The 22,315-nt window shown below is 41.3% G+C and overlaps 1 long non-coding RNA gene across 10 annotated transcripts in view; it reads left to right on the top strand.

The window, feature by feature from the left end:
• Positions 1–22,315, top strand: part of LOC125436591 — a 104,067-nt gene that overhangs the window by 42,368 nt on the left and 39,384 nt on the right. For all 10 annotated transcript variants that reach the window (XR_007245077.1, XR_007245078.1, XR_007245085.1 and 7 more), the window contains one exon: positions 12,914–13,037. This is a non-coding gene — a long non-coding RNA (uncharacterized LOC125436591). The remainder of the gene's footprint in view (positions 1–12,913; positions 13,038–22,315) is intronic.

Raw genomic sequence — 22,315 nt, 5'->3', positions numbered from 1 at the left:
GAGGGATGCCATTTGACCACCCCAAAAGGCTATGCTGCGGATCATTGGACTTGCATGGACATCTGTGTTGGTTGTGGACTGTGATGAGAAGGACAATTACCACAGCAATGCGTGGCTGGACCCCACTAGTAATGTAATAGATGAAGTAGTTATGGTTAGCAGATATAAAAAAGACTGGTTAAGAAAGAACAGATTAACTTCTATACATACTGTAACTACTATCTCAAATCCCATTATGATATCAAAGTTTGCAGCAATCACTATTTGGTATTTCCTTTATTTTGCTGTCATTCATATAAGGGCACAGCTTCAACTATGTGTATATGTGTTAACTATTGTTGTTGAGTGGTACAGCAGCTATATACATTTACTATGCCTATTTATTCCTCTTGTTTCTTTGGGCATTCATTTATTGCAAAGGTTTTTTGTGAAGCAACTGTGCTCTTCAGCTAGCTTCCTATCCTGGCATTATACAGAGCTTTGTATATTTTGCACTGCTAGCTTATGATGCTTGTTGTGCAACAGAACAATGATGCTAAATACTTGTATACAATGTTAGCAACATACAGTTCTCGGTAAATAAGAGGCTCAGAGCAGGTGTGTGCTATCTCTGCAATCTACTAGTGAGAAGAAGCCTAAAGCTGTTGTGCTTCAGAAAAATCTTCAGGCAGTATCAGTGCTGGGGGGTTTCTGTGTCTTTTTCTGAGAAGCAAAACAATGTGGCAAAAAGGGATCTTTCAGAGCTAAACAACTGCTGATCATTAAAACTGTATACTTTGGAACTTCCTGCTATGTTTCATTCTGTGATATTTAGTAGAAACAGAAGTGGACTTCTGCCTATCTTGATTCCTGATTTTTCCCCCCTTTGCCATCTGCTTCATCCAAATAATGAAAAGTTGAAAATGAAAAGTTCATCATACTTGTCTGTTCAGAATAGAACCATAGCAGCTTGACCATTCCATGGAGGCAAAGCAGTGAAGACTCTTAAATCCTGTTGAAGGCAATGGGAGTTACTCAGCCAAGTCATATGTGGGATCATAATAGTTTAGCTTGAATTTTCTTTTTAGCACAGACCAAATAACCAACAGCCCAACTGAAAATGTAAGAAATTATTGGGTCCTGCTTATTTAAATTTAGTTTTGAACACTGATGGGCAAGGAAAAATCTCATGAAGTTCAAGAGTTCACACCAATGAAAATAATCTGCCACCTATTCTGTTAGAACCAATGCAAGTACCTTCTGTACAGCTCTGCTAACTCTTAGTTCTTTTAATTCCCATTGATAATATTGGAAATATGAATAAATATTTATAATCCTAAACAGAATTACATCCTCCTAAACTGAGCCAGGCTGGCAGAACCAAGGTCACCAAATGAGCTTCGTGGCACAGATTTTGGTTGTAGGCAAACTCTAACTCTCACATTGGCTGAAATCCCTTCAACCATCTTGCCCAAGGGTCATGCAGCATTTTGATTGCTTTAATTCATATTAAATTGTTCATCTGTACTTGTATGTTTCATAGAAAACACAGGAACACAGAACTGGAAAGGACCTTCTGGATCATCTAGCCTCCTATACAATGCAGGAAATTCATGACCTTTCCCTCACAGATCTGTGACCCATACCCAGAAGATGGCTAAAAAACTCTTGGATCCCTGACTAATTTGGCCAGAAAGGATTTTTTCCTTATTCTGAAATGGTGATTGGCATTTTCCTGGACATGTAAGAAAGGGCCATTAAAATCAAGCACTGATGCAACCTGTCCTGCCCTCCTCTCATGACCTGTCTATGTTTACAGAATCAGCATTATTCTCAGATGGCCATCTAGTCTCTGCTTAAAAACTTCCAAAGAGGGAAAGCCTGCCACCTCCCGAGGAAGCCTGTTCCACTGAGGAACCACTCTAACTGTCAGGAAGTTCTTCCTTATGTTTAGCTGACAACTCTTTTGATTTAATTTCAACCTGTTGGTTCTAGTCTGTTCTTCTGGGGCAACAGAAAACAACTCCATAGCATCCTCTGTATGACAGCCCTTCAAGGGGAAGGGGGCTTATTTTCACGCAAATATTCTATGATTGCCAGTTCTTGTCCTAAAGGACATGACACAGTTCTTGTTCTGTGTCTTTAAGCGGTGTGTGCCGTATGGCTCCTTAGGCAGCACTGAATCAGGGTTGAATGTGTGAATAGAATATGAAGTAGCAACACTGACCATATCTGTATACTGTGATGCAGCTGAGCAGAGAAACATGCTTCTTGGTACCATCTTTGACCTATAATAAGGATGGATCAGGTTGTCACTAGGCAAATATGGAAGGGTGATAGCAAAAATCAGGTTAAATGCCCAGGCTAGTTCCTAAGAAGACATCACATTCAGGTCTCAGGCCACTGAGAAGTGAATATGTCAAGAGGGTTGCTAAGAACCAGTGTGGTATAGTGGTTAGAGGCAGACTCTAATGTGGAGAACCCGGTTTGATTCCCTCTTCCACATGAAGCCTATTGGGTGACCATCAGGCAGTTAAAGTTCTCTCAGAACTCTCACAACCCCACCAACCTCACAAGGTGCCTGTTGCAGGGAAAGGAAGGGATTGTGATTGTAGGTCATTTTGAGACTCCTTAAGGTAGAGAAAAGCAGGGTATAAAAACCAATTTCTTCTATTTACATTTAAGGGATGTGGAATGGTATGGTATAGCTCAGGGGTAGGGAACCTGCGGCTCGCCAGATGTTCAGGAACTACAATTCCCATCAGCCTCTGTCAGCATGGCCAATTGGCCATGCTGGTAGGGGCTGATGGGAATTGTAGTTCCTGAACATTTGGAGAGCCGCAGGTTCCCTACCCCTGGATAGCTCTATCTTGTCAGATCTTGGAAGCTAAGCTGGATCGGTGCTTGGAAGACTGCCAAGGAAAACTTTGCAGAGGAAGGCAATGGCAAACCACCTCTGCTTATTCAATTGCCATGAAAATCCTCTTGGGTCACCATAAGTGTGATTTGATGGTACTTTACTCACTCACTCTCTCACACACACACTTAAAGCTATGAGCAAAAGGAAAATTTAGAGATCAGATGTAATTCATACAAGTGGACTGGTAACTGCATTAACCTTGCCAAGTCAAGGATTTTAACAGTGATACTATTAAAAGAAAAAATGATGCACTTCTATAACTCTCCTGTGTCTGACACATGAACTTTGCCAAGCATGGCATATCTCAGAGGGCAGAATATCATTTAGAGATGTTAAGTGTGGTTTCCTGAATAGAGATTCTGAACGATTATAATCCTGGCACAAAGCTCTGTCTTGAATATAATCACATCACAATTGTTTGGTTACTATCTATTAAAATATAGTCACTATCGAGAAAAAATATGCATCCTCATCATGACAAGACATTTGGATCTAATGGGAAATGCATATACAGATGGTTATTTATTTTTCAAGACAGGAAAGGAAAGTAAGGTTGGTGTGAAGTAATTATGCATTTAATTATTGCGACTACCCCCACAGTTGAAACTCATATTGCATTTGAAAGTAGCTCAGTAAACACACTATTAAGGTTGTGCACTGCACAGTGCAATCCTAAATAGACTTACACCTTTTTAAGTCAATTGAAGTGTATTGGCTTAGAAGGGGGTAACTCTGCTTGATAGTATTGACAATGGGCCTGGAGAAAAATGTTCTGTTCCATTAACAGAGGCTTAATGTGTCGAAATGGGCAGGTGAACTTTTTCATGGCATAGAGGTAAATAATATCACCTGCAAATATCACCCCATTAGGCCTTTGTTAAAAGGACAGGGCATTCTTTCCCTAAGTAGATGGCAACCCTACTGCTTAGGAATGGACTGGCAGTTTTGTAGTTCAGAACCAGCTGAAAGCAGGTATACTTCATGGGGCTGACTACCTGGAAAGAATTCTCAGGGTTGTACTGGTGAGTTGTCAACCAGGAAGTCCTTGGTTCAGATTTTGTTTTGCTTCTGGAAATCATTAGGTGGCTTGTTAGCAAGATTATAATACAACATATATAAAGATGTCTGAATTCTCAGAAGGAACTATTTTATGTTACTTATTATTTTAAACCAGATGTGTCAATCAAAGCCTCTGTCTCACAGGGAAACTACTGAGTGGTAAGGAGAACAGAATGATGCAATTTAAATGAGAAACTGTGTCAGGCATGAGAAGTATGGCATGTTTGCTGAAGAAAGTATGTAGATTTGTATCCAAGTATGTCCAGGATATCCTAGCAGTTACCCTTTCAATGTTCTCTAGGCAATCAGGCACAAGGAGAATTGCTAGAACATCTCAGGTACACCTTGGATACAAATCTGGAAATGAAAAGAATTAATTTGAGTTTCTCATAGGCTGGCACATAGATGTTTGGCTTGGTAAATTCATTTTTATCCTGAGTTTGAAAGTTAGCTAATTGAAAAGTGTTGATGATGGAATAGTGGCTCATGTGAAATCCCTTGAGAATAAATCCTAAAGCAGAAATCCAGCTAAAAAAACATGTTAAAAAAAACCTTGAAAGAAACAGTGACCTCTCACTGAAAAAAAAAAAGGTGTGGAATGAAAGCTCATGTTCAGCATTGCTTATTGGGATGGGGTGGCAACTTGGCAATCTGCATCCTAGGCCAATAGAGGTGTAAAATGTTGATAGGAGCTCAGGGAGAAGGCTGAATCTTTCCTGGTCTAAATCTCCCTAGAGAAGCCTGCCTTATGCTTTGAGAACCTTTGTGTTCTATTATTCAATATTTTCCATCAAGACAAGGGGTCAGTTACAGAAGTTTGATCATTGTTTAACATACACAATGATCTGTATTCATTTTCACCATTCCATAGCTTCCACTTGGCAGCTTTCCTGATGACATTCCTCTTTTGCTAGCTCTTTGAACTGTCACTTACATTACTTTGAGTTTCCTGAACTCACCTTCAGCATGCAGTTTTCAAGTTACCTTCCCAACCTACCAATGGCAGACTTTCTGAATATCATTCACAATGCTCAGTATTCATTATGTATCACAGTTAAGTAAAAGGGAAGATCTAAGACCGCATGCAGATATGTATTAAAATGGGCCAATTACATTCTATAAGTAATGACTGATCTTAAAAGTGGGCATATGCTTTTTCACTAGGATTTTCTTTGTGATGTGGGAAGCTCTGGATCATGAGTTGGCTTCTTCTATCACTGTTTCTTGCTCTGTAGCTGTGCCCCCTGTGCCCCACTTACCTGAGCTGGTGTCATGATAAGATGTGTTTCTCTCCATGGCACAATATTGAGTGTTTTGTGTAATTGGGTATTTGTTTTGTCCACCTCTGAGGTGGGAGGGTAAGGTACATTTACCTGTTTCTGGATGGAGTTCATTTGCACTTGCATTTGCAAATCTGCATTTGTGTGTATGTGTTCTGATGGTTAGAATGTGTGTGACTCATCTCAGAAATCAAGAGTGAGGTGAGGCAGTGCAGGGAAAAAGGAGGGGAGGGAAGGAGTTTGTAGCATCTGGTGGATTGTTGAATGGAGTACCCTGTTTTTGGTTTTGGTTTTTTGTTAGTACTGATAGTCAGGTTTCGTAGACTTTCAGACACTCTTTTACTTTTTGCTGAAACTGTCCCAGGTGAAACACTAGGAACAAAAACTACCAGTCCATGGCCATGCGGCCTGGAAAACCACAACCACCAATTGATTCTGTGTTGACCTTTAAGGCCTTACGTGGCCTGGGACCCTCGTACCTTCGGGACCGCATTACCCCATATGTCCCAGCCTGGCCTCTGCGCTCAGCAGAGGCAAATTTACTGGAGGTCCCTGGCCCCTCTATGACGTGGCTGGCCTCCACTCGGGCCAGGACCTTTCTGGCTCTGGCGCCGGCCTGGTGGAACACTCTCCTGCCAGCTGTCCGGGCCCTGCGGGACCTTGGGGAATTCCGCAGGGCCTGTAAGACTGAGTTGTTCCACCAGGCCTTTGGAGAGAGACCAACCTTTAGAAGGAACCCCCAGCGCCCTCCCCTGCTTTCTATGAGTCCCTAACATTGTCGGGACCCATTATTCTCTCTCTATTTCTTTTTAGGAGGGTTATGTAACGGTTTCGCGGGGCGCTGTTGTAGCTTAAAATTGCTGTTTATATTGTATTTATGTTTTATATATGATGTTTTTATACATGATGTTTTTTGTGCACCGCCCTGAGCCCTTTGGGGATAGGGCGGTATATTAAATCTAATAATAAATAAATAAACACGTTTTTGTACAGCATAAGGAAACTGTTCATAGTACTGTCAAGAGAAGCCAAACAATCTTAACATTTATTGTTTATTTGTTTAGAAGATTTCCATTCTGCTTCTCAAGAGAACCCGTTCATAGCAGTCCTTCTTCTGGTTTTAATAGTATTACCTTTCCAGGTAGGCTTAAAATATACAAAAATACAACAGATGTTTTCATATAGCTCCCACATTTTAAGCTATAATTCCATATATGTTGGACCACACTTTTGGCCCTATAGCTAGGGTTGCCAACCTCCAGGTGGTAACAATAATTTGGATGGGTGCACTATATGTTTGTCAGCCAATCCATTCTACATCTAAGGCTAATGCACTTGTAAACCTACAAGGTTGGTTTCTTCAATCTTTTTAATGAAATAATGTTCACGTTTGAATGCTAGTGAACATTATTTCATTATAAACAATTGAAGAAACCAACTTTGTAGTTTTACAAGCGTGTTAGTTTTGTATGTAGAGCGGATTGATTGATTAACCTCCAGTTGGTGGCTGGAGATCTCCCAGAATTACAATTGGTCTCTAGATGACAGAGATGAGTTCCCCTGGAGAAAAGTTTAGAAGGTAGATTCTGAAGGTAGAAAAGTTTAGAAGGTAGACTCAACTGAGATCCCTTCCATTCGTAAACCCTCCTCTCCTCAGACTTCACCCCCCTGAAATCTCCAGGAATTTCCCACCTTAAAGTTGACAACCATACATACAGTTTCTTACTCCCAATATACATTTGTCAGAATGTTTTTAAAATGCAAAATGTACTATTTAGAACAATCTACTCCCAGGTATTGATGAAGTCATGTAGATCTAGTATTAGCTATGAATTCAATATATCTGGGAAAATAGTAGCAATATGCCTCAGGTATACCCATACAGATTTATATGTAGAGAAATGCAACGTTAATTTGCATGGCCAGGTTGTCTTTGGTCTAAAGCATTGGCCTGTTAGGTCAGAAGAGGTTGTTGTGTAACATCATAGATGTGGCCCTGGTAAATGCATTGGGCCAACATATGCAATTTGAGGTATGTTGACTGAATTCAACCACCTTCTTTCTTATCTCCAATAACTTACTGACATTTTCAAAGCTCATAGCACTGTGCAGCTATAGGCATGTACATGAACACCGTCCATTGCTGTATGCATGTCTCTTTAAACGAGAAAACTAACACTGGGCGCCATTCTAAGCCAAGCTACACCTTTTCAGGCCCATTGGTTTAAAAGGCTTGAGAAAGGCCTAACAGTGCTTTGGAAGACACTATGAAATACTTATGAAATACTCAGGGGCATTAAATTCTGCATTCAAGCTATTCTTTGATTTTCACCTTGTACAACCCCAGTGAAGTCAGTCTGAGTCACGTATGTAGGTCAGTACTGAAAATAACTCACTAGAATATATCAGTGAATCTGAAAGAAATTGTAGTTCACTGTTGACCTGAAACTGAACTGAATGGTTCAATCTGATTAAATTACCTGCACCAATGCATTGCTCCCAATTATGAACGTACACTCTACATAACTGAAACGTAAAATCGCCTCTTAGTGGCTGAGCTTCTTACTAACAAGACAGAGAGCTACACGAGGATCCTTTCCGCACAAACCTTTAAAAATGTTTTGAGGCAGGAAATAAAATGTTTCCTCCATGGAGTCCTGCATTGTTTTTATCCCTTTGGTTCCCAACATATTTTATTTGATGCTCAAAATGTTTTGAATGCCCCTTTAAAATGATTCTTTAGTTGAAACTTTTTCAAAATGACATCATTTGCATGTGCAATCTCTTTAAGACATTTTCCATGCCTCTCTGTCTTCCTTGAACTTCCTCCTCAGTGCCATTTTCTGAGTTCACTCTCCGTTCCCCCTTGCCTGTTTTTTGAGCATTTTGAACAATTCCATGAGTTAAAAAATATTTTTTTTGGGGGGGGGGGGCGTAATCTTTGCTGCATCAAGTATATGAAGGCAGCATGAGGCATTTGAAACATTGAAGTATGGTTTTGACAACGTACTAGAAAAAAGAGGAAACATCACAAAATGGCAGCGAGGAATCATTCTGAGGGGGTGAGTGTGGACATGCATCATAGTAAAATAGGATACTGAAAACATTTTAGAAACATTTTCGGAGATTTGTGTGGAAAGGGCCAGTGTCTTAGTTTAAATGAACGTTATAACAAAATAAAAACTGTTTGCTCAGGAGAAGAATATGTATGAAGTTGTCAGCCAAGTTGAACTCCTTAGAAAACTGGGAAAGTGGAAAGTTGTCATCTGCAATGCGTTAATAAACAGAAACTCATATTTTCTTACCCTTGTGTGGATGAATGCCTTCCTCCTCACATTTGTGGATTTTATGCAAGACTTCTATGCTGTATGGTAATATTTAGGTATACCTCTCAGCTACAAATTAGCTCCATGCATTTTTGCAACCAAACCAAGCTCTCACATGAGACGTTGGGTTTAATTATACGACTGTTTTGAAGCTTGTGACCCAAATATGTCCTTCCAAGCTGTTTCTGGAGAATAAATAGAATGTTTGTAAACACAATAATCAGATATACCCTCAACTTATTTCAAATGCACTAAGGATGGGGCAACAGGCGGATGAAATGTCAGAGGTGAAATGTGAGAACCCATTTTGTTTTTCTGTGGCACTTCTGATTTCTCTTCAGATTGATGCCTTGGAAACTATCCATTGATAGGATTTCTGCCAAGAGATGTGTTACTACGAATGCTAGGTGTAAATAAGATTTCATTACAAAAAATGTCTTGATTCTTGTGATGCTTTACGAACTTTTCTCTACCGCTCTTGGTGAAACTTACAAATCAATATTTCCATGGATAATGTATATGCAATGTTTCAAGTGTTAGAGATAGTGGTTAAAACAATGAATTTAGTATGCAAAGTATTCACTGCAATCATACTGGCAAATAAACTAGGCACACATAATATTCAACTAATTGATTTTGGCCATTTTTGTGTGGCACAATTACACTGGGGTTGAGCCTGGATTATATATACCTGGGCTATTTTATCCCAGTTTCTGCATACGCATGGTTCCCCACTTGTGCCCAGGAGCAGAGTTAGTAATGCTCTCGTTTGCTCCGCACGCCCTGGACTTCTGTATTTGCTTCGGAAGCATTTCTGAGCATGCCCAGTGTCCTGTGTTATGATTGGCTGATGCTTTTGAGTGGCAGCTTGAATGGAAGTTAAAACTTGAGGAGAATCAGCTGGCTGGGCAGGAACAATACACTTGGTCTGCCCCCGATTGGTGTTTTTGTGTATGTGCTGTGGGAACGGAAGAAATTGATCTGTGTTTTTAATGGTTTAAAACAAGATTTTGCTGTCAGAGGGAGAAAACGAGTGAATAGGTCTGCTAATTGCTTTAAAATAAAGCTTGTACTGAGGAAAATAGACCAAGTGATTGTTCTGATTGGCTGTTGCTTTTGAGTGGCAGCTGCAAACACCTGTGAGCCTGCCCGGTATCCCGCGTTCTGTTTGGCTGCTGTTTTTGAGTGGCAGCTTGAATGAATGTCAAGCAGGGAGATCAGCTGGCTGGGCAGGAACAATAAACCGGTCCTGCTCGTAATTGGTTTTTGCACAATACAGGCACAAACAGCATCACACTGGGATTTTTAAAAAGAACCTCCAGACTGGCAGTTTTTGAAAATCCCGGGCTAAGGTAAATATCATTGGGCGGGGACACGGAGCAGACTCTGTCCAGCTTTGGGAGCCATGCAAAATTCCTGGCTGCACAGGGATATTTTCTGTGCTCACTCTGGAATTTTTTGACAGTGTAAAAATGGTATTTAACATACTGAAAATTTATCTGGAAACTACCATAAATACTTTAAGAGGTAATGTAACTCTGTTCTACTGAAATCTCCATAGGTAGATTTCATCTTATCTTAATAATAATAATTGGACTCTATGCAATGTATTTCTGTTGATTTCTGGAGCTAGGTGGACTTGGTGAAAAAAAAGTCCATTCACAATTTTTAAAATAATGCCTACCACTGCCAGTTTGCTGATTCCTAACAATAACATGAACTGCATTGCTTCCAACTGCAATTGGGAATCACAGGTTTGAATGCTTCCCCATGATATACAAACACAAAGCACAAGAAAGAGCTGTGCTAGAATCCTTAGCCCAGATGTTCTGTCTGTACTAGGGTTTCCCAATGTGGTGCCAACTGACATCTTTTCTGGTACCTTCTGAGCGTCTTTAGAAAGTGGATGAGATCAAGTCAGGCTTTTCCCAGCAAGCCATCTGATTAGCCATTCAATATTTGACTGGCTATGCAGATTTTTTTTTAAAAAAAACACTGCTTTGGCAACAACAGTCATCACAATACTAAAATATTTGTTGTATAACTGAAGGTAAGCTGTAGCAGCCATTTTGTAGCTGTGCCCATCATGCTGTGACAGAATCCCAAAGGTGCCACAGGTTCAAAAATATTGGGGAACACTGATCTATATTATTTGAAAACATTATGAGCACTCTTAAGTGGCACTCTCTGATGAGGTGATAAATCCATCTTGCCAGCTCATTCCTGCTGGTGTTGGAAAGTGCCGTCTAGTCACAGCTGACTTTGGGTGGCCCGTTTTCATGGCAAGAGATGTTCAGAGGTAGTTTGCCAATATTTCCCTCTGCATGGGCTGAGTGAGTTGTGAGAGAATTGTGACTGGCCCAAAGGCACCCAACAGGCTTCATGTGGAGGAGTTTGGCAGAGGGGTTTTGTCCAGATCAGAGTGTGCCACTCATAACCACTAAACTTCATTCCTACCTCATTTTAATTTGAATCCAAGTATAATCTTGGATAAATCCTGTTGAAAGCAAAGAGGCTTAAATTAACTGTGGCCAACTTAAGAGGACTTGTAGGGTTGGGACTGTGGCCAAAGTGCAGACCATCTGCTTTGCATGCATGAGGTTTAAACTTCAATACCTTTAGTTAAAAGAATCTGATAGTAACTGATGTAAGAGACCCATATCTGACAATCTGCAGAGTCATTACCAGGTAGAATATACTGAACTGACTGTGATGAACCAATGGTTTAATGAGGGTTCATGTGTTCAGTTGGCTTAGTCACAAGTAACTTCAGTTGGTCTGAAGTCACTGCATTCTGAAACTGAAGGGGAAAAGAGGTTTCCAAGATGGTTCTGAATAGTAGAGCTAATATTCAGAACTGTGAGGTGCTATAGTGATACTGCTTTAAAAGAGGTACTCCTTGTTCGTGCAACTACTGGCTTCTCATCAATTTTACATTTATATTAACTGATAGCTATATTGCCACTTAAGGCAATGTGATACATGAAGATATGACCCCTTCTTTAAGGCAGTCTTCCATATTCGCTTTAATTAGTAAAGAGCGATGTTGCCCATCACAAAGAAGTGGCCAAAATGAAAAGATAAGTGATTAGTTCTTTTTCTGTTTCTTTGTTCTGTTTCTCCTGTTAATATTGGAAAGACAGGTTCATACATGATTGTGCAGTCATTTTTGCTGGCTCTTTAATAATGTAGGCCAGCATTCCTGGAATTTGTATTTCATGAAGGAGAGTATGAGTCTACAATCCTGGGAAGTTTAATCACAGTAGTAGTAGTGCTATAATGCATGACCATTGGCACCTCCTTTAAGAATATGTAAACACTGAGTGTGTCCGGGTGAAATTTATTTTATTAAACTATTTTTATCTTGCTGTTTAGTACAGAAATTCCCCCAAATGCTTACATTACCATAAAAATCTCAATCACAAGATATAAAGAAAGCTGATAACAATTCTGCAATAGGGTGCTGTGTGATTTCCGGGCTGTATGGCCGTGTTCTAGCAGCATTCTCTCCTGACGTTTCGCCTGCATCTGTGGCTGGCATCTTCAGAGGATCTGATAGTTGGAAAGGGATTTTGCAAAAATTCTGCAATAACCAAAATAACAGCAACTGGAGGACAAACAAATAATAATCTCCAAGAACCACCAACACAACAATGCAAAGCCTTTATTGGCATACGTGAACCACCAACACAATCCAACATGAATCTCACCAATAGCTTGACATCAATTAACTAATCCTAAAGCCTGACCCCAAAAAAGAAATATTTTATTTCAAAAGGGAAGTCAGAAGGGAAGGGTGAAAGGATGCTTCATGGAAGGGGTGTGTGAACTGTGCTCCCCTCCCCAATGATTTGCCTGTATCCTAATGTCCAGGTCACAGAGACTTTTTGTACTCTTTCTCAAGCAAGGAACAATAACAACATAAGTAGTCAGTACACATTGTGATTTGGGGTACAAAATATGCTCTTATTTTTCTGCCACTCACAATTTACTGTAACATGTCGTGTATTAACTAGGCAAGTGAAAAGGAACCTAGATCCTTGGTCTGTGTACTACATGAGAATTGAGTTTGAACATGGGAAACAGAGGCTGAAAATTTTAATCAACCATGAAGCTTATAGGGGGGCCTTGGGCAAATCACTCTCTCAGTCCATGTTACTTAATGAGGATATAGAAAAACATTTCTTCCCCTGAACAGTTCTGGAAAAATGATACATACTAATAAGTTCCATTGTAAGACTGTTCATTTCAAATGTAAGAAGAAGCTTGGCTCAGCTAGGTAAACTATACATTAAAAAAACTCCTTTGATTTTCTTTACCGAACAATGGCTCTTCATTTTGATTTTCAGGCAGTGCTTTGTCAATTTCCTGTTCACTCTGACTATCTGCAGGGAACCCACAAGAAGGGCTAAGAGGAAGTCACCTGCATCCGCTTCTTTGTTTCCTTGGAACCAATATGTAATATTAATACAGGTAAGGCTATTCATTAGTTATCTGACCATGATTCATCAAGTAAGTTACAAGCTCTTCTGATATTGTTTAACTCATATAATTCACACCACCCCCACCTACTAAGGAAAACCACACCCCTTATTACTCTAACACTTTGGCGAGTCATTCAATTAATATAACCAGTCTATCTAAATAATAGTTGTTTGTCCCAATTAAGAAAGATACACACAGTTCTGCTGCACTTGGTATAAGAAATCTGCTGTGCCCATAGAGAAAAGAAGATGGAATCTAATAATTCATACCTCATAGAGATCCTTGTGTAGCAATCTCTGTAGAGATAGCTATAATTTTTAAAAAATAATACTTAGTATTGATATATTGATTTTAGTTTTCAAAGTTTATTACATGATCTTGCTGTAATCCTTACAACAACTCTAAAAGGTAGCACTATTACCATCTCCATACTTCCAAGTTTCCTGGATGAGTGGAAAATCTCCCACTGTCAGCATTCTTCCCCTACTGCTGTTAAGTGGGACGGAAGGGAGAAATGGGGAATGGAATAACTGGTACTAGCAATGTGATGATGTTACTTCTGGTGCCAACTGGAAGTGGTGTCACTGCCCAGTAATGATGTTCTAGAATTTATTCACAGCCCTGTGGTTTTATATGGCACAAATATATACATGGCAAAATTATTGCTTTGAAAGGGGTGATACAGGGATAACAAGGGGAGAATCCAGAGAGCTCATTTCATGAGTGGAAAGGACTTGCAAGGAGATTTTTGGTTTCTGTGGATTCCCTACTCCATCTATAGCTCCTTCCACCCCCTCCCCAATTCCATGGCAATCTAATAGGTCAACCTTTAGAATTTTTTTGGGGGGACACGGGGGGTTGAAGTGAAAAGAAAAAGGCAATACAGCCCTTTTCTGCAAGCCAGGCATAACTTATGAGTCTTACAGCACAATCCAGATGGGGGAAGGGTGCTCTGTAATGGCTGGGGATAGTGCTGTGCAAAGGTGGTGCTGCATAGCCTCAAAAGGGGCTTTGGGCAGTGCGGAAAGGAGGGAAATTTGAAATCCCTCTTGCTGCCCACAGAATAAATAGACTTATTCTAAGTAAATCTGCAGGCTTGGGGGGGGGGTTCCTGGACTGGAACGCTGGTGGAAGCCAGCTAAAGTCAGCTCCATGTCCGGGAATGCCCAGGTCCACTCTCCCTGAGCTTGGATGCTAGCGTAGCTCCATGGCAACCCCAACTTCCAGGTTTGTCTGCCTTAGAGTTGTGGGGTGGCCAGACACTGATGTGTTTGTTCCCTCTGACAGCGTTGGTGCCCTTTATACTGTTGGAGGGGGCAAAGGCGTCGGTGCAGCCCTCCTCTGCTCTCAAAGATTATTCCCCCCCCCCCAATCTGGGTTGGGCTGTTTGGATCAAATCTATTCATTTTCCTCATGTTCAATTGTTGAATGATACAAAGTGACTTCATTTTTTTCTTTATCTTCTTCATGTACCAGTCTTGTAACAGAAAAATAGAATGCAAGCTGCTAGCCCATTAGCCATCCTGCCACTTAAACAGCATGGCCAAAACTACCATGAACCTATTAGAATACAACAATTTAAGTGTACAGTTTAGTAGGCTCCTTAATTTGTTAAGAAAAAGAAATACATCCAATATACCTCAAATAGTTTCTTCTGACCTCAAATTTGTGGAGAGTTCCAAGTTTATATCCTAATTACAGAAGTTACTTTTTTCCTTAATAACTAATATAATGTACTTTGAAGTAATTGATGTCACACTGTAATCTGCTGTCAAACACCTAAACTAATAGAAAAGGTAGAATAATCTCAATTGAGATTGTGAAGACCGAAGTGTGTAATCACATGAATGAAAAAACAGTTTTGACAAAAGATTGCCGAACAGTAACAGGAGATATTACTGGTGTGTTTCTTACTTCATTGTTGTTTTTCTTTTAGTAAAAGTTCTATCAGCTAGGGAGAGTTGTTCTCTTCTTTGAAGCTAGCTCTTGTTTCTCTGAAGTCAGATTCCTTATTCCCAGGACTCCACTCTGCAATGCCAGCACAAACAGACATCAGCAGCTGCACAGCACTTTCAAGAGTTAGCAAAAAGCTATCAAGCAATTACTTATTCCATTTTAGATCCATGTCTGTGACTTCTACGTAGCACATCTGAAGTTTCAGGAAAGAGAAAATCAAAGGCAATAAAGTCAACAATTGCAAAAAGGAAATGTGTGGTTCATAAGCAATGAAGTGTGGCTGCATTTATCAGGAAAGCTAATATTCCAAAAAAGTGAGGGATGCCCACTGCATAACATCAACGAAAAACCATACAGAATATTTTGGATCAGGCATTCTCTGTGAATTTTAAAACACTGATCCAATTCTCGGCCAGGACTGCTTGTTATCAGATGATCAAGTCCAGGATATAGCATAGAAACAAGCCATGCTGACATGAATTCTGTAGTGATTCCATATCCCGTCACTAAAAATGTTGTAGGAATTCTGTACATATGGTAAGAGGTAGGGAGGTGTGAGATAATTTGCAGGTAATATAGAAATACAAGCTTATATATTACCACAATACCTGAAAAAGGCGGTGGATGAGCTGTAGGAATGGGGGTATTTATGTGCTGGAATGTACACCATGCTTGTCCAGTGCACATGTGAGATTGTAAGGGTAGTGGCTGGCATGTACATTGGTCTTTACAACACCAATAGTATTGTGTATCATGCCTTTCCTTGCAGCTTCCAAATCAAATTTAAATACAAGTAACCTCCCCCCCTCCATAACTCTCTTCCCCCCACAAATGCCCGGATAAATAAAATGACTTTGCAGCATCTCCTGAAAATGTCTAGATTTGCCATGTAATTCAGTCTAAAAAGCAGCTATGAAGGCCCTGAAAATGGAGCAATGTCAAGGTTCAAGGGAAATCTCACACCCAGTTGGTTTAAACTTTGGTAGCAGGCACATTTTTTCCCCTCTGCTAGGGCTTAAAAAAACTTCTGAAGACATTTTCAGTTGGAAAAGTGTGTGTGTGTGTGTGTTAAAGAGAACAATTAAATATTCCCCCTCCCTGTCTCTTTGGGCCATGCTTTTAGGGCTAAATTATGTGTCTGGAGCCCCAGTCATCGAACTCCCGAGACACGAATAGTTTGGCTCTTATACAAAGTGCACATATTATTAATTACATTTTGTGCAAGGAACCACTGGAGACTATTAGGGGATTTTCATTAAACAGCACCTTTAAGTCTCTTTCTCATTCCTTGCATAAGTCTGTGAATGTTGTTAATATGAGCAGGAGGGCAGAAAACAGTGTTTCAAAAAGCAAATATGCCTTTCTGGCCAAGATAGGATTTGCATCTGGATTAAAGTCAAAGTGATGAAGAAAGCTACCAAAAATGTCCTTAGGAGAAAGCAATATAACTTAGTGATATAAGTTGAATATCAGATTCAATAGATGAAGGAAGCTTGACAAAATACAAGATTTTTGTTTCCTGATGATCCTTGTGCCTTGTCAGGGGCCATTTTCGATCTGATTGTGACATGGTCTTCAACAGCATAAGTAGGGAAATATGACCATAATAGTTTGATCAATAGCTGTTGTTGATTATGGGTCGTGTATGTAGAACATTAAATGGGTTGTAGCAAACATACAAAATGTGGTGCAATCTCTCTGTATATCATATAATTCTACAAGATTGGGTTGCTGGAGGCATTTTGATGCTTTCAGAAGTGTCACAGTTGAACAGTACTCACCACAGGCATATGATGATTCAAGAATAAGGATAGAGGGCAAGAACAACGTGGCCAAAATACCCATTATTTCTTGCCTACGTAATCATGGAATGTTAGTTCAGGAAATAATCTGAATGCATAATTTCTGAAACAATTTTGGGTTTTCTAACGGTGCAAACAAGCACCATTTCTCTTTGCTTCTATTTCTATCATAAGATGGTCTTCTTATTGCCTGGTCAGAGCTTTTCTAAAGATCCTAAGCCTTGTAACTGCGCTATATATATATATATAATATTCATACACCTTCAGCAACTACCAGATTTTCCACCTCCATTTTTGCAGTCTGAAGGAACACATGGTGAAGCCTATGTGAAAAAAAAAAAATCCTCTAGTTAGTAGAACATTTCATTTCCCTCTTCCTTCCAAACCTGCATACCAGCAAAGTGATTGACAGGTTGACAAAGAGAAAGAACACCTTCTTCTTTGTTGTGGGCAAGCAATGTTTTAATCACAGTTGCCATGATGAAAGTGCTGGGGAGGGGAGCAATTGCCTTTTACACGCAAACTTAAACAAACACAATCATGCTTCGGAACTGCAATCCCAGATGTTTCTGCCTTTAGCATTTCTGTAGGACTCCCTACACGTTCTTAATGTTTGAAAGCATTGCTAGTGCTGGTCTCCAAGTGCTTGTGTCATTTGACAGCACTGAGCCTTAGAACACACTCATTTGGAAAGGCATGACAATGCTCCCTGTAATCATGAACGGCTTTTTCTTCCTGGTGAATAGTAGGCATTCTTTGGAATATATTTACCTGGGAGAAAGAACAGGGAATAAAAAAAGGGTGCAATGAATTTTTTGAAGTCCACTTATTCAATTGTTGCCATAGATCAAGGTCAGGCAGCTATATTCCAGAAGACACAGTACAATGCAATTTTTCCTTTTAGAGATTGATTCTCTGAAAATTGGCCCTATTTATTGCATATTCTCTCTCACACACATACACATACTGAAAAGCATGTGTGCAATATGATATATCAGTCTCTCTTTCTGTACTGCCATTAGGCTGAAAAACATTTTAGAAGCTATGTGAGAATCCTGCATAAATTGTTCCTTTTTTGTACCTATTAGACTCTCAAAGGTAAAATTACATTGCATTTCAAAATTGAAATATATATTACTCAGATAAAGCACCAAATCTCAAATTGTGCAGCCTTTCCTTCCATTTGTGAGCAATTACTTATACCAGTGCGCCGCCAATTTCACCAGTTTCACCAGAGTGAGATGGGATCTCACTTTACATTCTGGGCTGCCTTATGTAACCAGTTAGCAATCTATTTATATGACAGAAATGGATCCCCTGGAAGCTTTTCCCTCACTGATAGCTACAGCCTGCACATGATGAAATGGCCCTACTGTGGTGCTGATTTACACATACATGTACAAAATGTACTATCATGGTATGCAAGAACTTGATCAGAATATGTAAACTGCTTGAACTGACAAGTATTATGTGTGAGATGATTAAGAAAGCGTGACTGATTGATAATGTTCATGTTCATTAAAGTCATCCCATAGTGTGTAATCAAGACATTTGCTCATTTGAACATCAGTCTAGATCTCCTCATCCAAAAGGCCTGGAAACAGTAACCTATACTGTATTGCATTTATGATGGTGAAGCCTCTAACCCACTGAGCTGAACTGGGGAGGTGGTATGGAATGTTCACACATGCATATTTTAGTTACTCAAAACTGTTAGATGATTGCGTGATGGAAGGATATGTTTTCAGTTTGGCCAGGATTAGCTGAGTCAAGATGAGGACTGGGAAGAGTCAAGTGGGTATTGATCTTTTTAAGCCTTTAAGAGCTTGTATGTGTCACAACTGCCCACTTGTCCCTTAGCCCTCTTATGCCTAGGTTTTCCAAGAGCTCAGTGAGACTGTTTATTTTTTTAAAATGTTTACTGTCAATTCCCCCTGCTAGAACATGCCTTATCCTGGCAGAAGCTGCCACCATCAAGAGAATTCTGCTCCTTTGTTATGCTTCCCCCTGGTTCTCTGGAACCTTATGAGTTTGGGTTATGTCTGTGTGTATTTGAGAGAGCAGCTATCAACCCTTCCCCATTTCCTCTTTCCCTCCCCATCTACATTCATCAGAGCTGTCTTTATTCAACATGGAGGCACTTGATCAGCATGTAGCAGAGCAGCCTGATGATGTGGTTGAGTTTGTATGTAATCAGCTCACATGCAAAGATTGTGAATAAACAGAATTTTTAGTAACTACACAAAAACCTAGAAAATACGGAGAATTGGATAAAAAACTCATAGACAGAGGGTTACAGACATAAATCCTAAGAAAAGTATCAAAACATACATTTCTAGGTAACCTGATACTTACATTCGGGTCTCAGCATTCTGGTCTGGAGAATGGGTTCAAAAGAGAGCATTCTGGCATAACCTGGCAAAATTTGTCTTAGATATCAATGGTCAGTTCCGCACAGCAAATGTATAACAGGTTGCAGTCATTATAAAGGAGTACATTTCCCTTTTCCCCATTCACATGTGTGCCTTGCAGGCAGTGACTGGAGTCCATGGAAACAATCCAGGTTGCTTTTGCGCCTTTGCATGGAAACACTTCCTCTGAAGATGCCAGCCACAGATGCAGGCGAAACGTCAGGAGAGAATGCTGCTAGAACACGGCCATACAGCCCGGAAACCACACAGCACCCAACTTCTGTTTTAATTTCCCCCCCCTGCAACTCAAGCATAGCTGCGCAGGTGTACAGAAATGAACCCCCACAACTATGCCAATTGTCCCACAATATGATCTGCTGCATGTGGGTAGCTGCATATGTGCAATCCACAAAAAAGGCAAAACAATGTCAGGTAGTATTGTCGAAGGCTTTCACGGCCGGAATCACTTGGGTGCTGTGTGGTTTCCGGGCTGTATGGCCGTGTTCTAGCAGCATTCTCTCCTGACGTTTCGCCTGCATCTGTGGCTGGCATCTTCAGAGGATCATCTTCAGAGGATCATCTGGCATCTTCAGAGATCCTCTGAAGATGCCAGCCACAGATGCAGGCGAAACGTCAGGAGAGAATGCTGCTAGAACACGGCCATACAGCCCAGAAACCACACAGCACCCAAATGTCAGGTAGTGTCATAGCTACAATGATGACATCCAGGATCAAACACCCCAGGCGGCTCCTGTGGAGTCGTGTGTGTGTGTGTGTGTGTGGGGGGGGAATTGCCCCCACACTTCTGATCTGATGGGCTGTGGGCGTTCTCCCCGGCTGCTGTCTGAGGGGTAGGCCAAGTCAGAGGGGGTGGCACAGTGTGCACAGGCACAGCGCAGGACCTGGAGGCACTGCATGTTTCCCATGCCCCTCCTCCTTCACCCTTGCCCCGCCAGGCCCAGCAGGGATCACCAGGCCCGGCCTGGCGGAGGCAGCTGCTGGGTTCCCCTGTCTGCCCCTGCCCCACCAGGGCCCGCTGCTGGCTATGATAAGTGAAGTATGGGGGGCACGGGAGCCCATGGGGGGACAGAAAACTCAGAGTCTGCCCTGGGCCACGTTTTCCCCAGCTACGTCCCTGGTGGACGGCATGGTGGAAGAGAGGGAAATAAAGAAGAGTTTGGATTTATAACTTCTCTTCTGAAAGAAGACTCAAGATGGCTTACAAGCTCCTTTCCCTTCCTCTCCCCACAACAGACAACTTGTGAGGTAGTTGGGGCTGAGAGAGTTCTGAAGAATCGTCACTAGCCCAAGGTCACTCAGCAGGAATGTAGGAGTGTGGAAACACATCTGGTTTACCAGATAAGCCTCTGCCACTCAGGTGGAGGAGTGGGGAATCAAACCCGGTTCTCCACATTAGAATCCACCTGCTCTTAACCACTACACCATGCTGGCTCTCCCAGCACCTCTTGCCTGGCTGTTCACACGGGGGCAGCTCCAACTCAGAATTTTGCAAAATAATAGCTGGTTTAGTGATTTTTGAAAATCCTAGGTTGAGAGAAATAAAACAGGGAGGAGTTGTTTTGGAGATGGGACCTGTGCAAAGCCCCCCCCCCCAATGCTTTGTGTTGCATCCTACACCCATGACTTTTGGCCTGTGGAATACACCAGTGTATTGGCATAAAACACCAAGCCAGGCTAAGTAATATGAATTCCTCTGTAGCCTGGGCATCTTCTTTTCAAACCCAATCAAAATTACAAGTGCAGACTTAGTTTTTTCTCCAAGCCTGTTTTTGATCAATCACTTCAAAACTTTGGAGGAAGAGGTTAAGACACCAGTTAGGGAAATTAAACCTGATCCACCTTGGTTCCCCTAACAGCTCAACCATATTGCAACTTGAAGCTAAGATTTAGTTTCCCTTTGGTTAGGACAGAGACCATGATAAGCTTGGCTGCCCCTTCTTGGAATGACATTTTAGGATTGCATTTCTCATCTGCAGTAGAAGAAGTGGATTTGAGTCCAGTAGCATTTCAGAAACCAACAAGATTTTTGTGGTATAAACTTTTGAAAGTCCAAGCTCCCTTTTTCAGATCAAAGGGTGTGACGGGAGCTTAGACTCTTGAAAGCTTATACCCTGAAAATCTGCTTGGTCTCTAAGGTGTAACTGAACTCGAGTGTAGCTCTTCTTCTGCAGATGGACATGGCTTACCCCAAAATGATTCACAGATGATTTTGTGTTATTCTAAAAGCACATTTTATCCTGTCTGAACAGTTGGCTGGTTGGCTTCTGCTGTCCCTGTAGCAGTGGTACAGCACCCTTGGGGTGGGTGGGGGGCATGACGCCCCGGGTGGAACAGCGGCGGAGGCATGGCCGGGCCATTGAGGGGGCATGGCAGGGGCATCCCAGGGTGGGGCGGAGCGGGTGACTCTATGGCAGGGGCACAGAGTGTACACACGCCTGGGTGCAGTTTCCCCTTGCTCTGCCTCTGCCCTGTAGCATTATCTCATGGCAACCTAAGTGGGCAAAGAGGGCCATAAACCACAGAAAAGTGGGAACTGAATTTCTCATATTCATTTGAACTACTCAGGGTTTTTTTTGCAGACCTTTTTGCAGGTTACTAGAGCATCCCCACATTGCCATTGACATGATGATATTTCCAGCGAGTGCTGGAAGTGATGTTGTTGAGTCACCGGTGACTGAGGTCTAGGCATCATTTTGCTGCTGGTAAATCCTCCTGCTGGCCAGCTGAACAACGCTGGGAGAGAGACCCTAAATGGTGAATCCCTCGCCCCAGGGGTGTGGTGGTGGTGGTCTGGTAACTTTACAAATTAGCACAAAATCCAATGTACTTATTGGCCACTACTGTAGCCATTAAGGAAAACAACAACAACAACAACAATCAAGAAACAAGACTCAGGAGAAAAAAAAGGTGATGAGAAAGCATAGAAGAGGATGAAATTAGACAGGAAAGGTTTAAGTGGCTCTGTTCCAACCACCTTGCAGTTTCCATTCCCTCATTCCTTTCCAGACAAAAACTGTGTGTACATTTTCCTTCTGCAAATTCAGTGAAAGGGGATGGAGACCTGCTTTTTGGGGAA

Source organism: Sphaerodactylus townsendi, linkage group LG07 (assembly GCF_021028975.2).
Source record: "Sphaerodactylus townsendi isolate TG3544 linkage group LG07, MPM_Stown_v2.3, whole genome shotgun sequence".
NCBI classification, from domain to species: Eukaryota; Metazoa; Chordata; class Lepidosauria; order Squamata; family Sphaerodactylidae; genus Sphaerodactylus; species Sphaerodactylus townsendi.
This window is presented reverse-complemented; position numbering and strand designations above follow the sequence as displayed.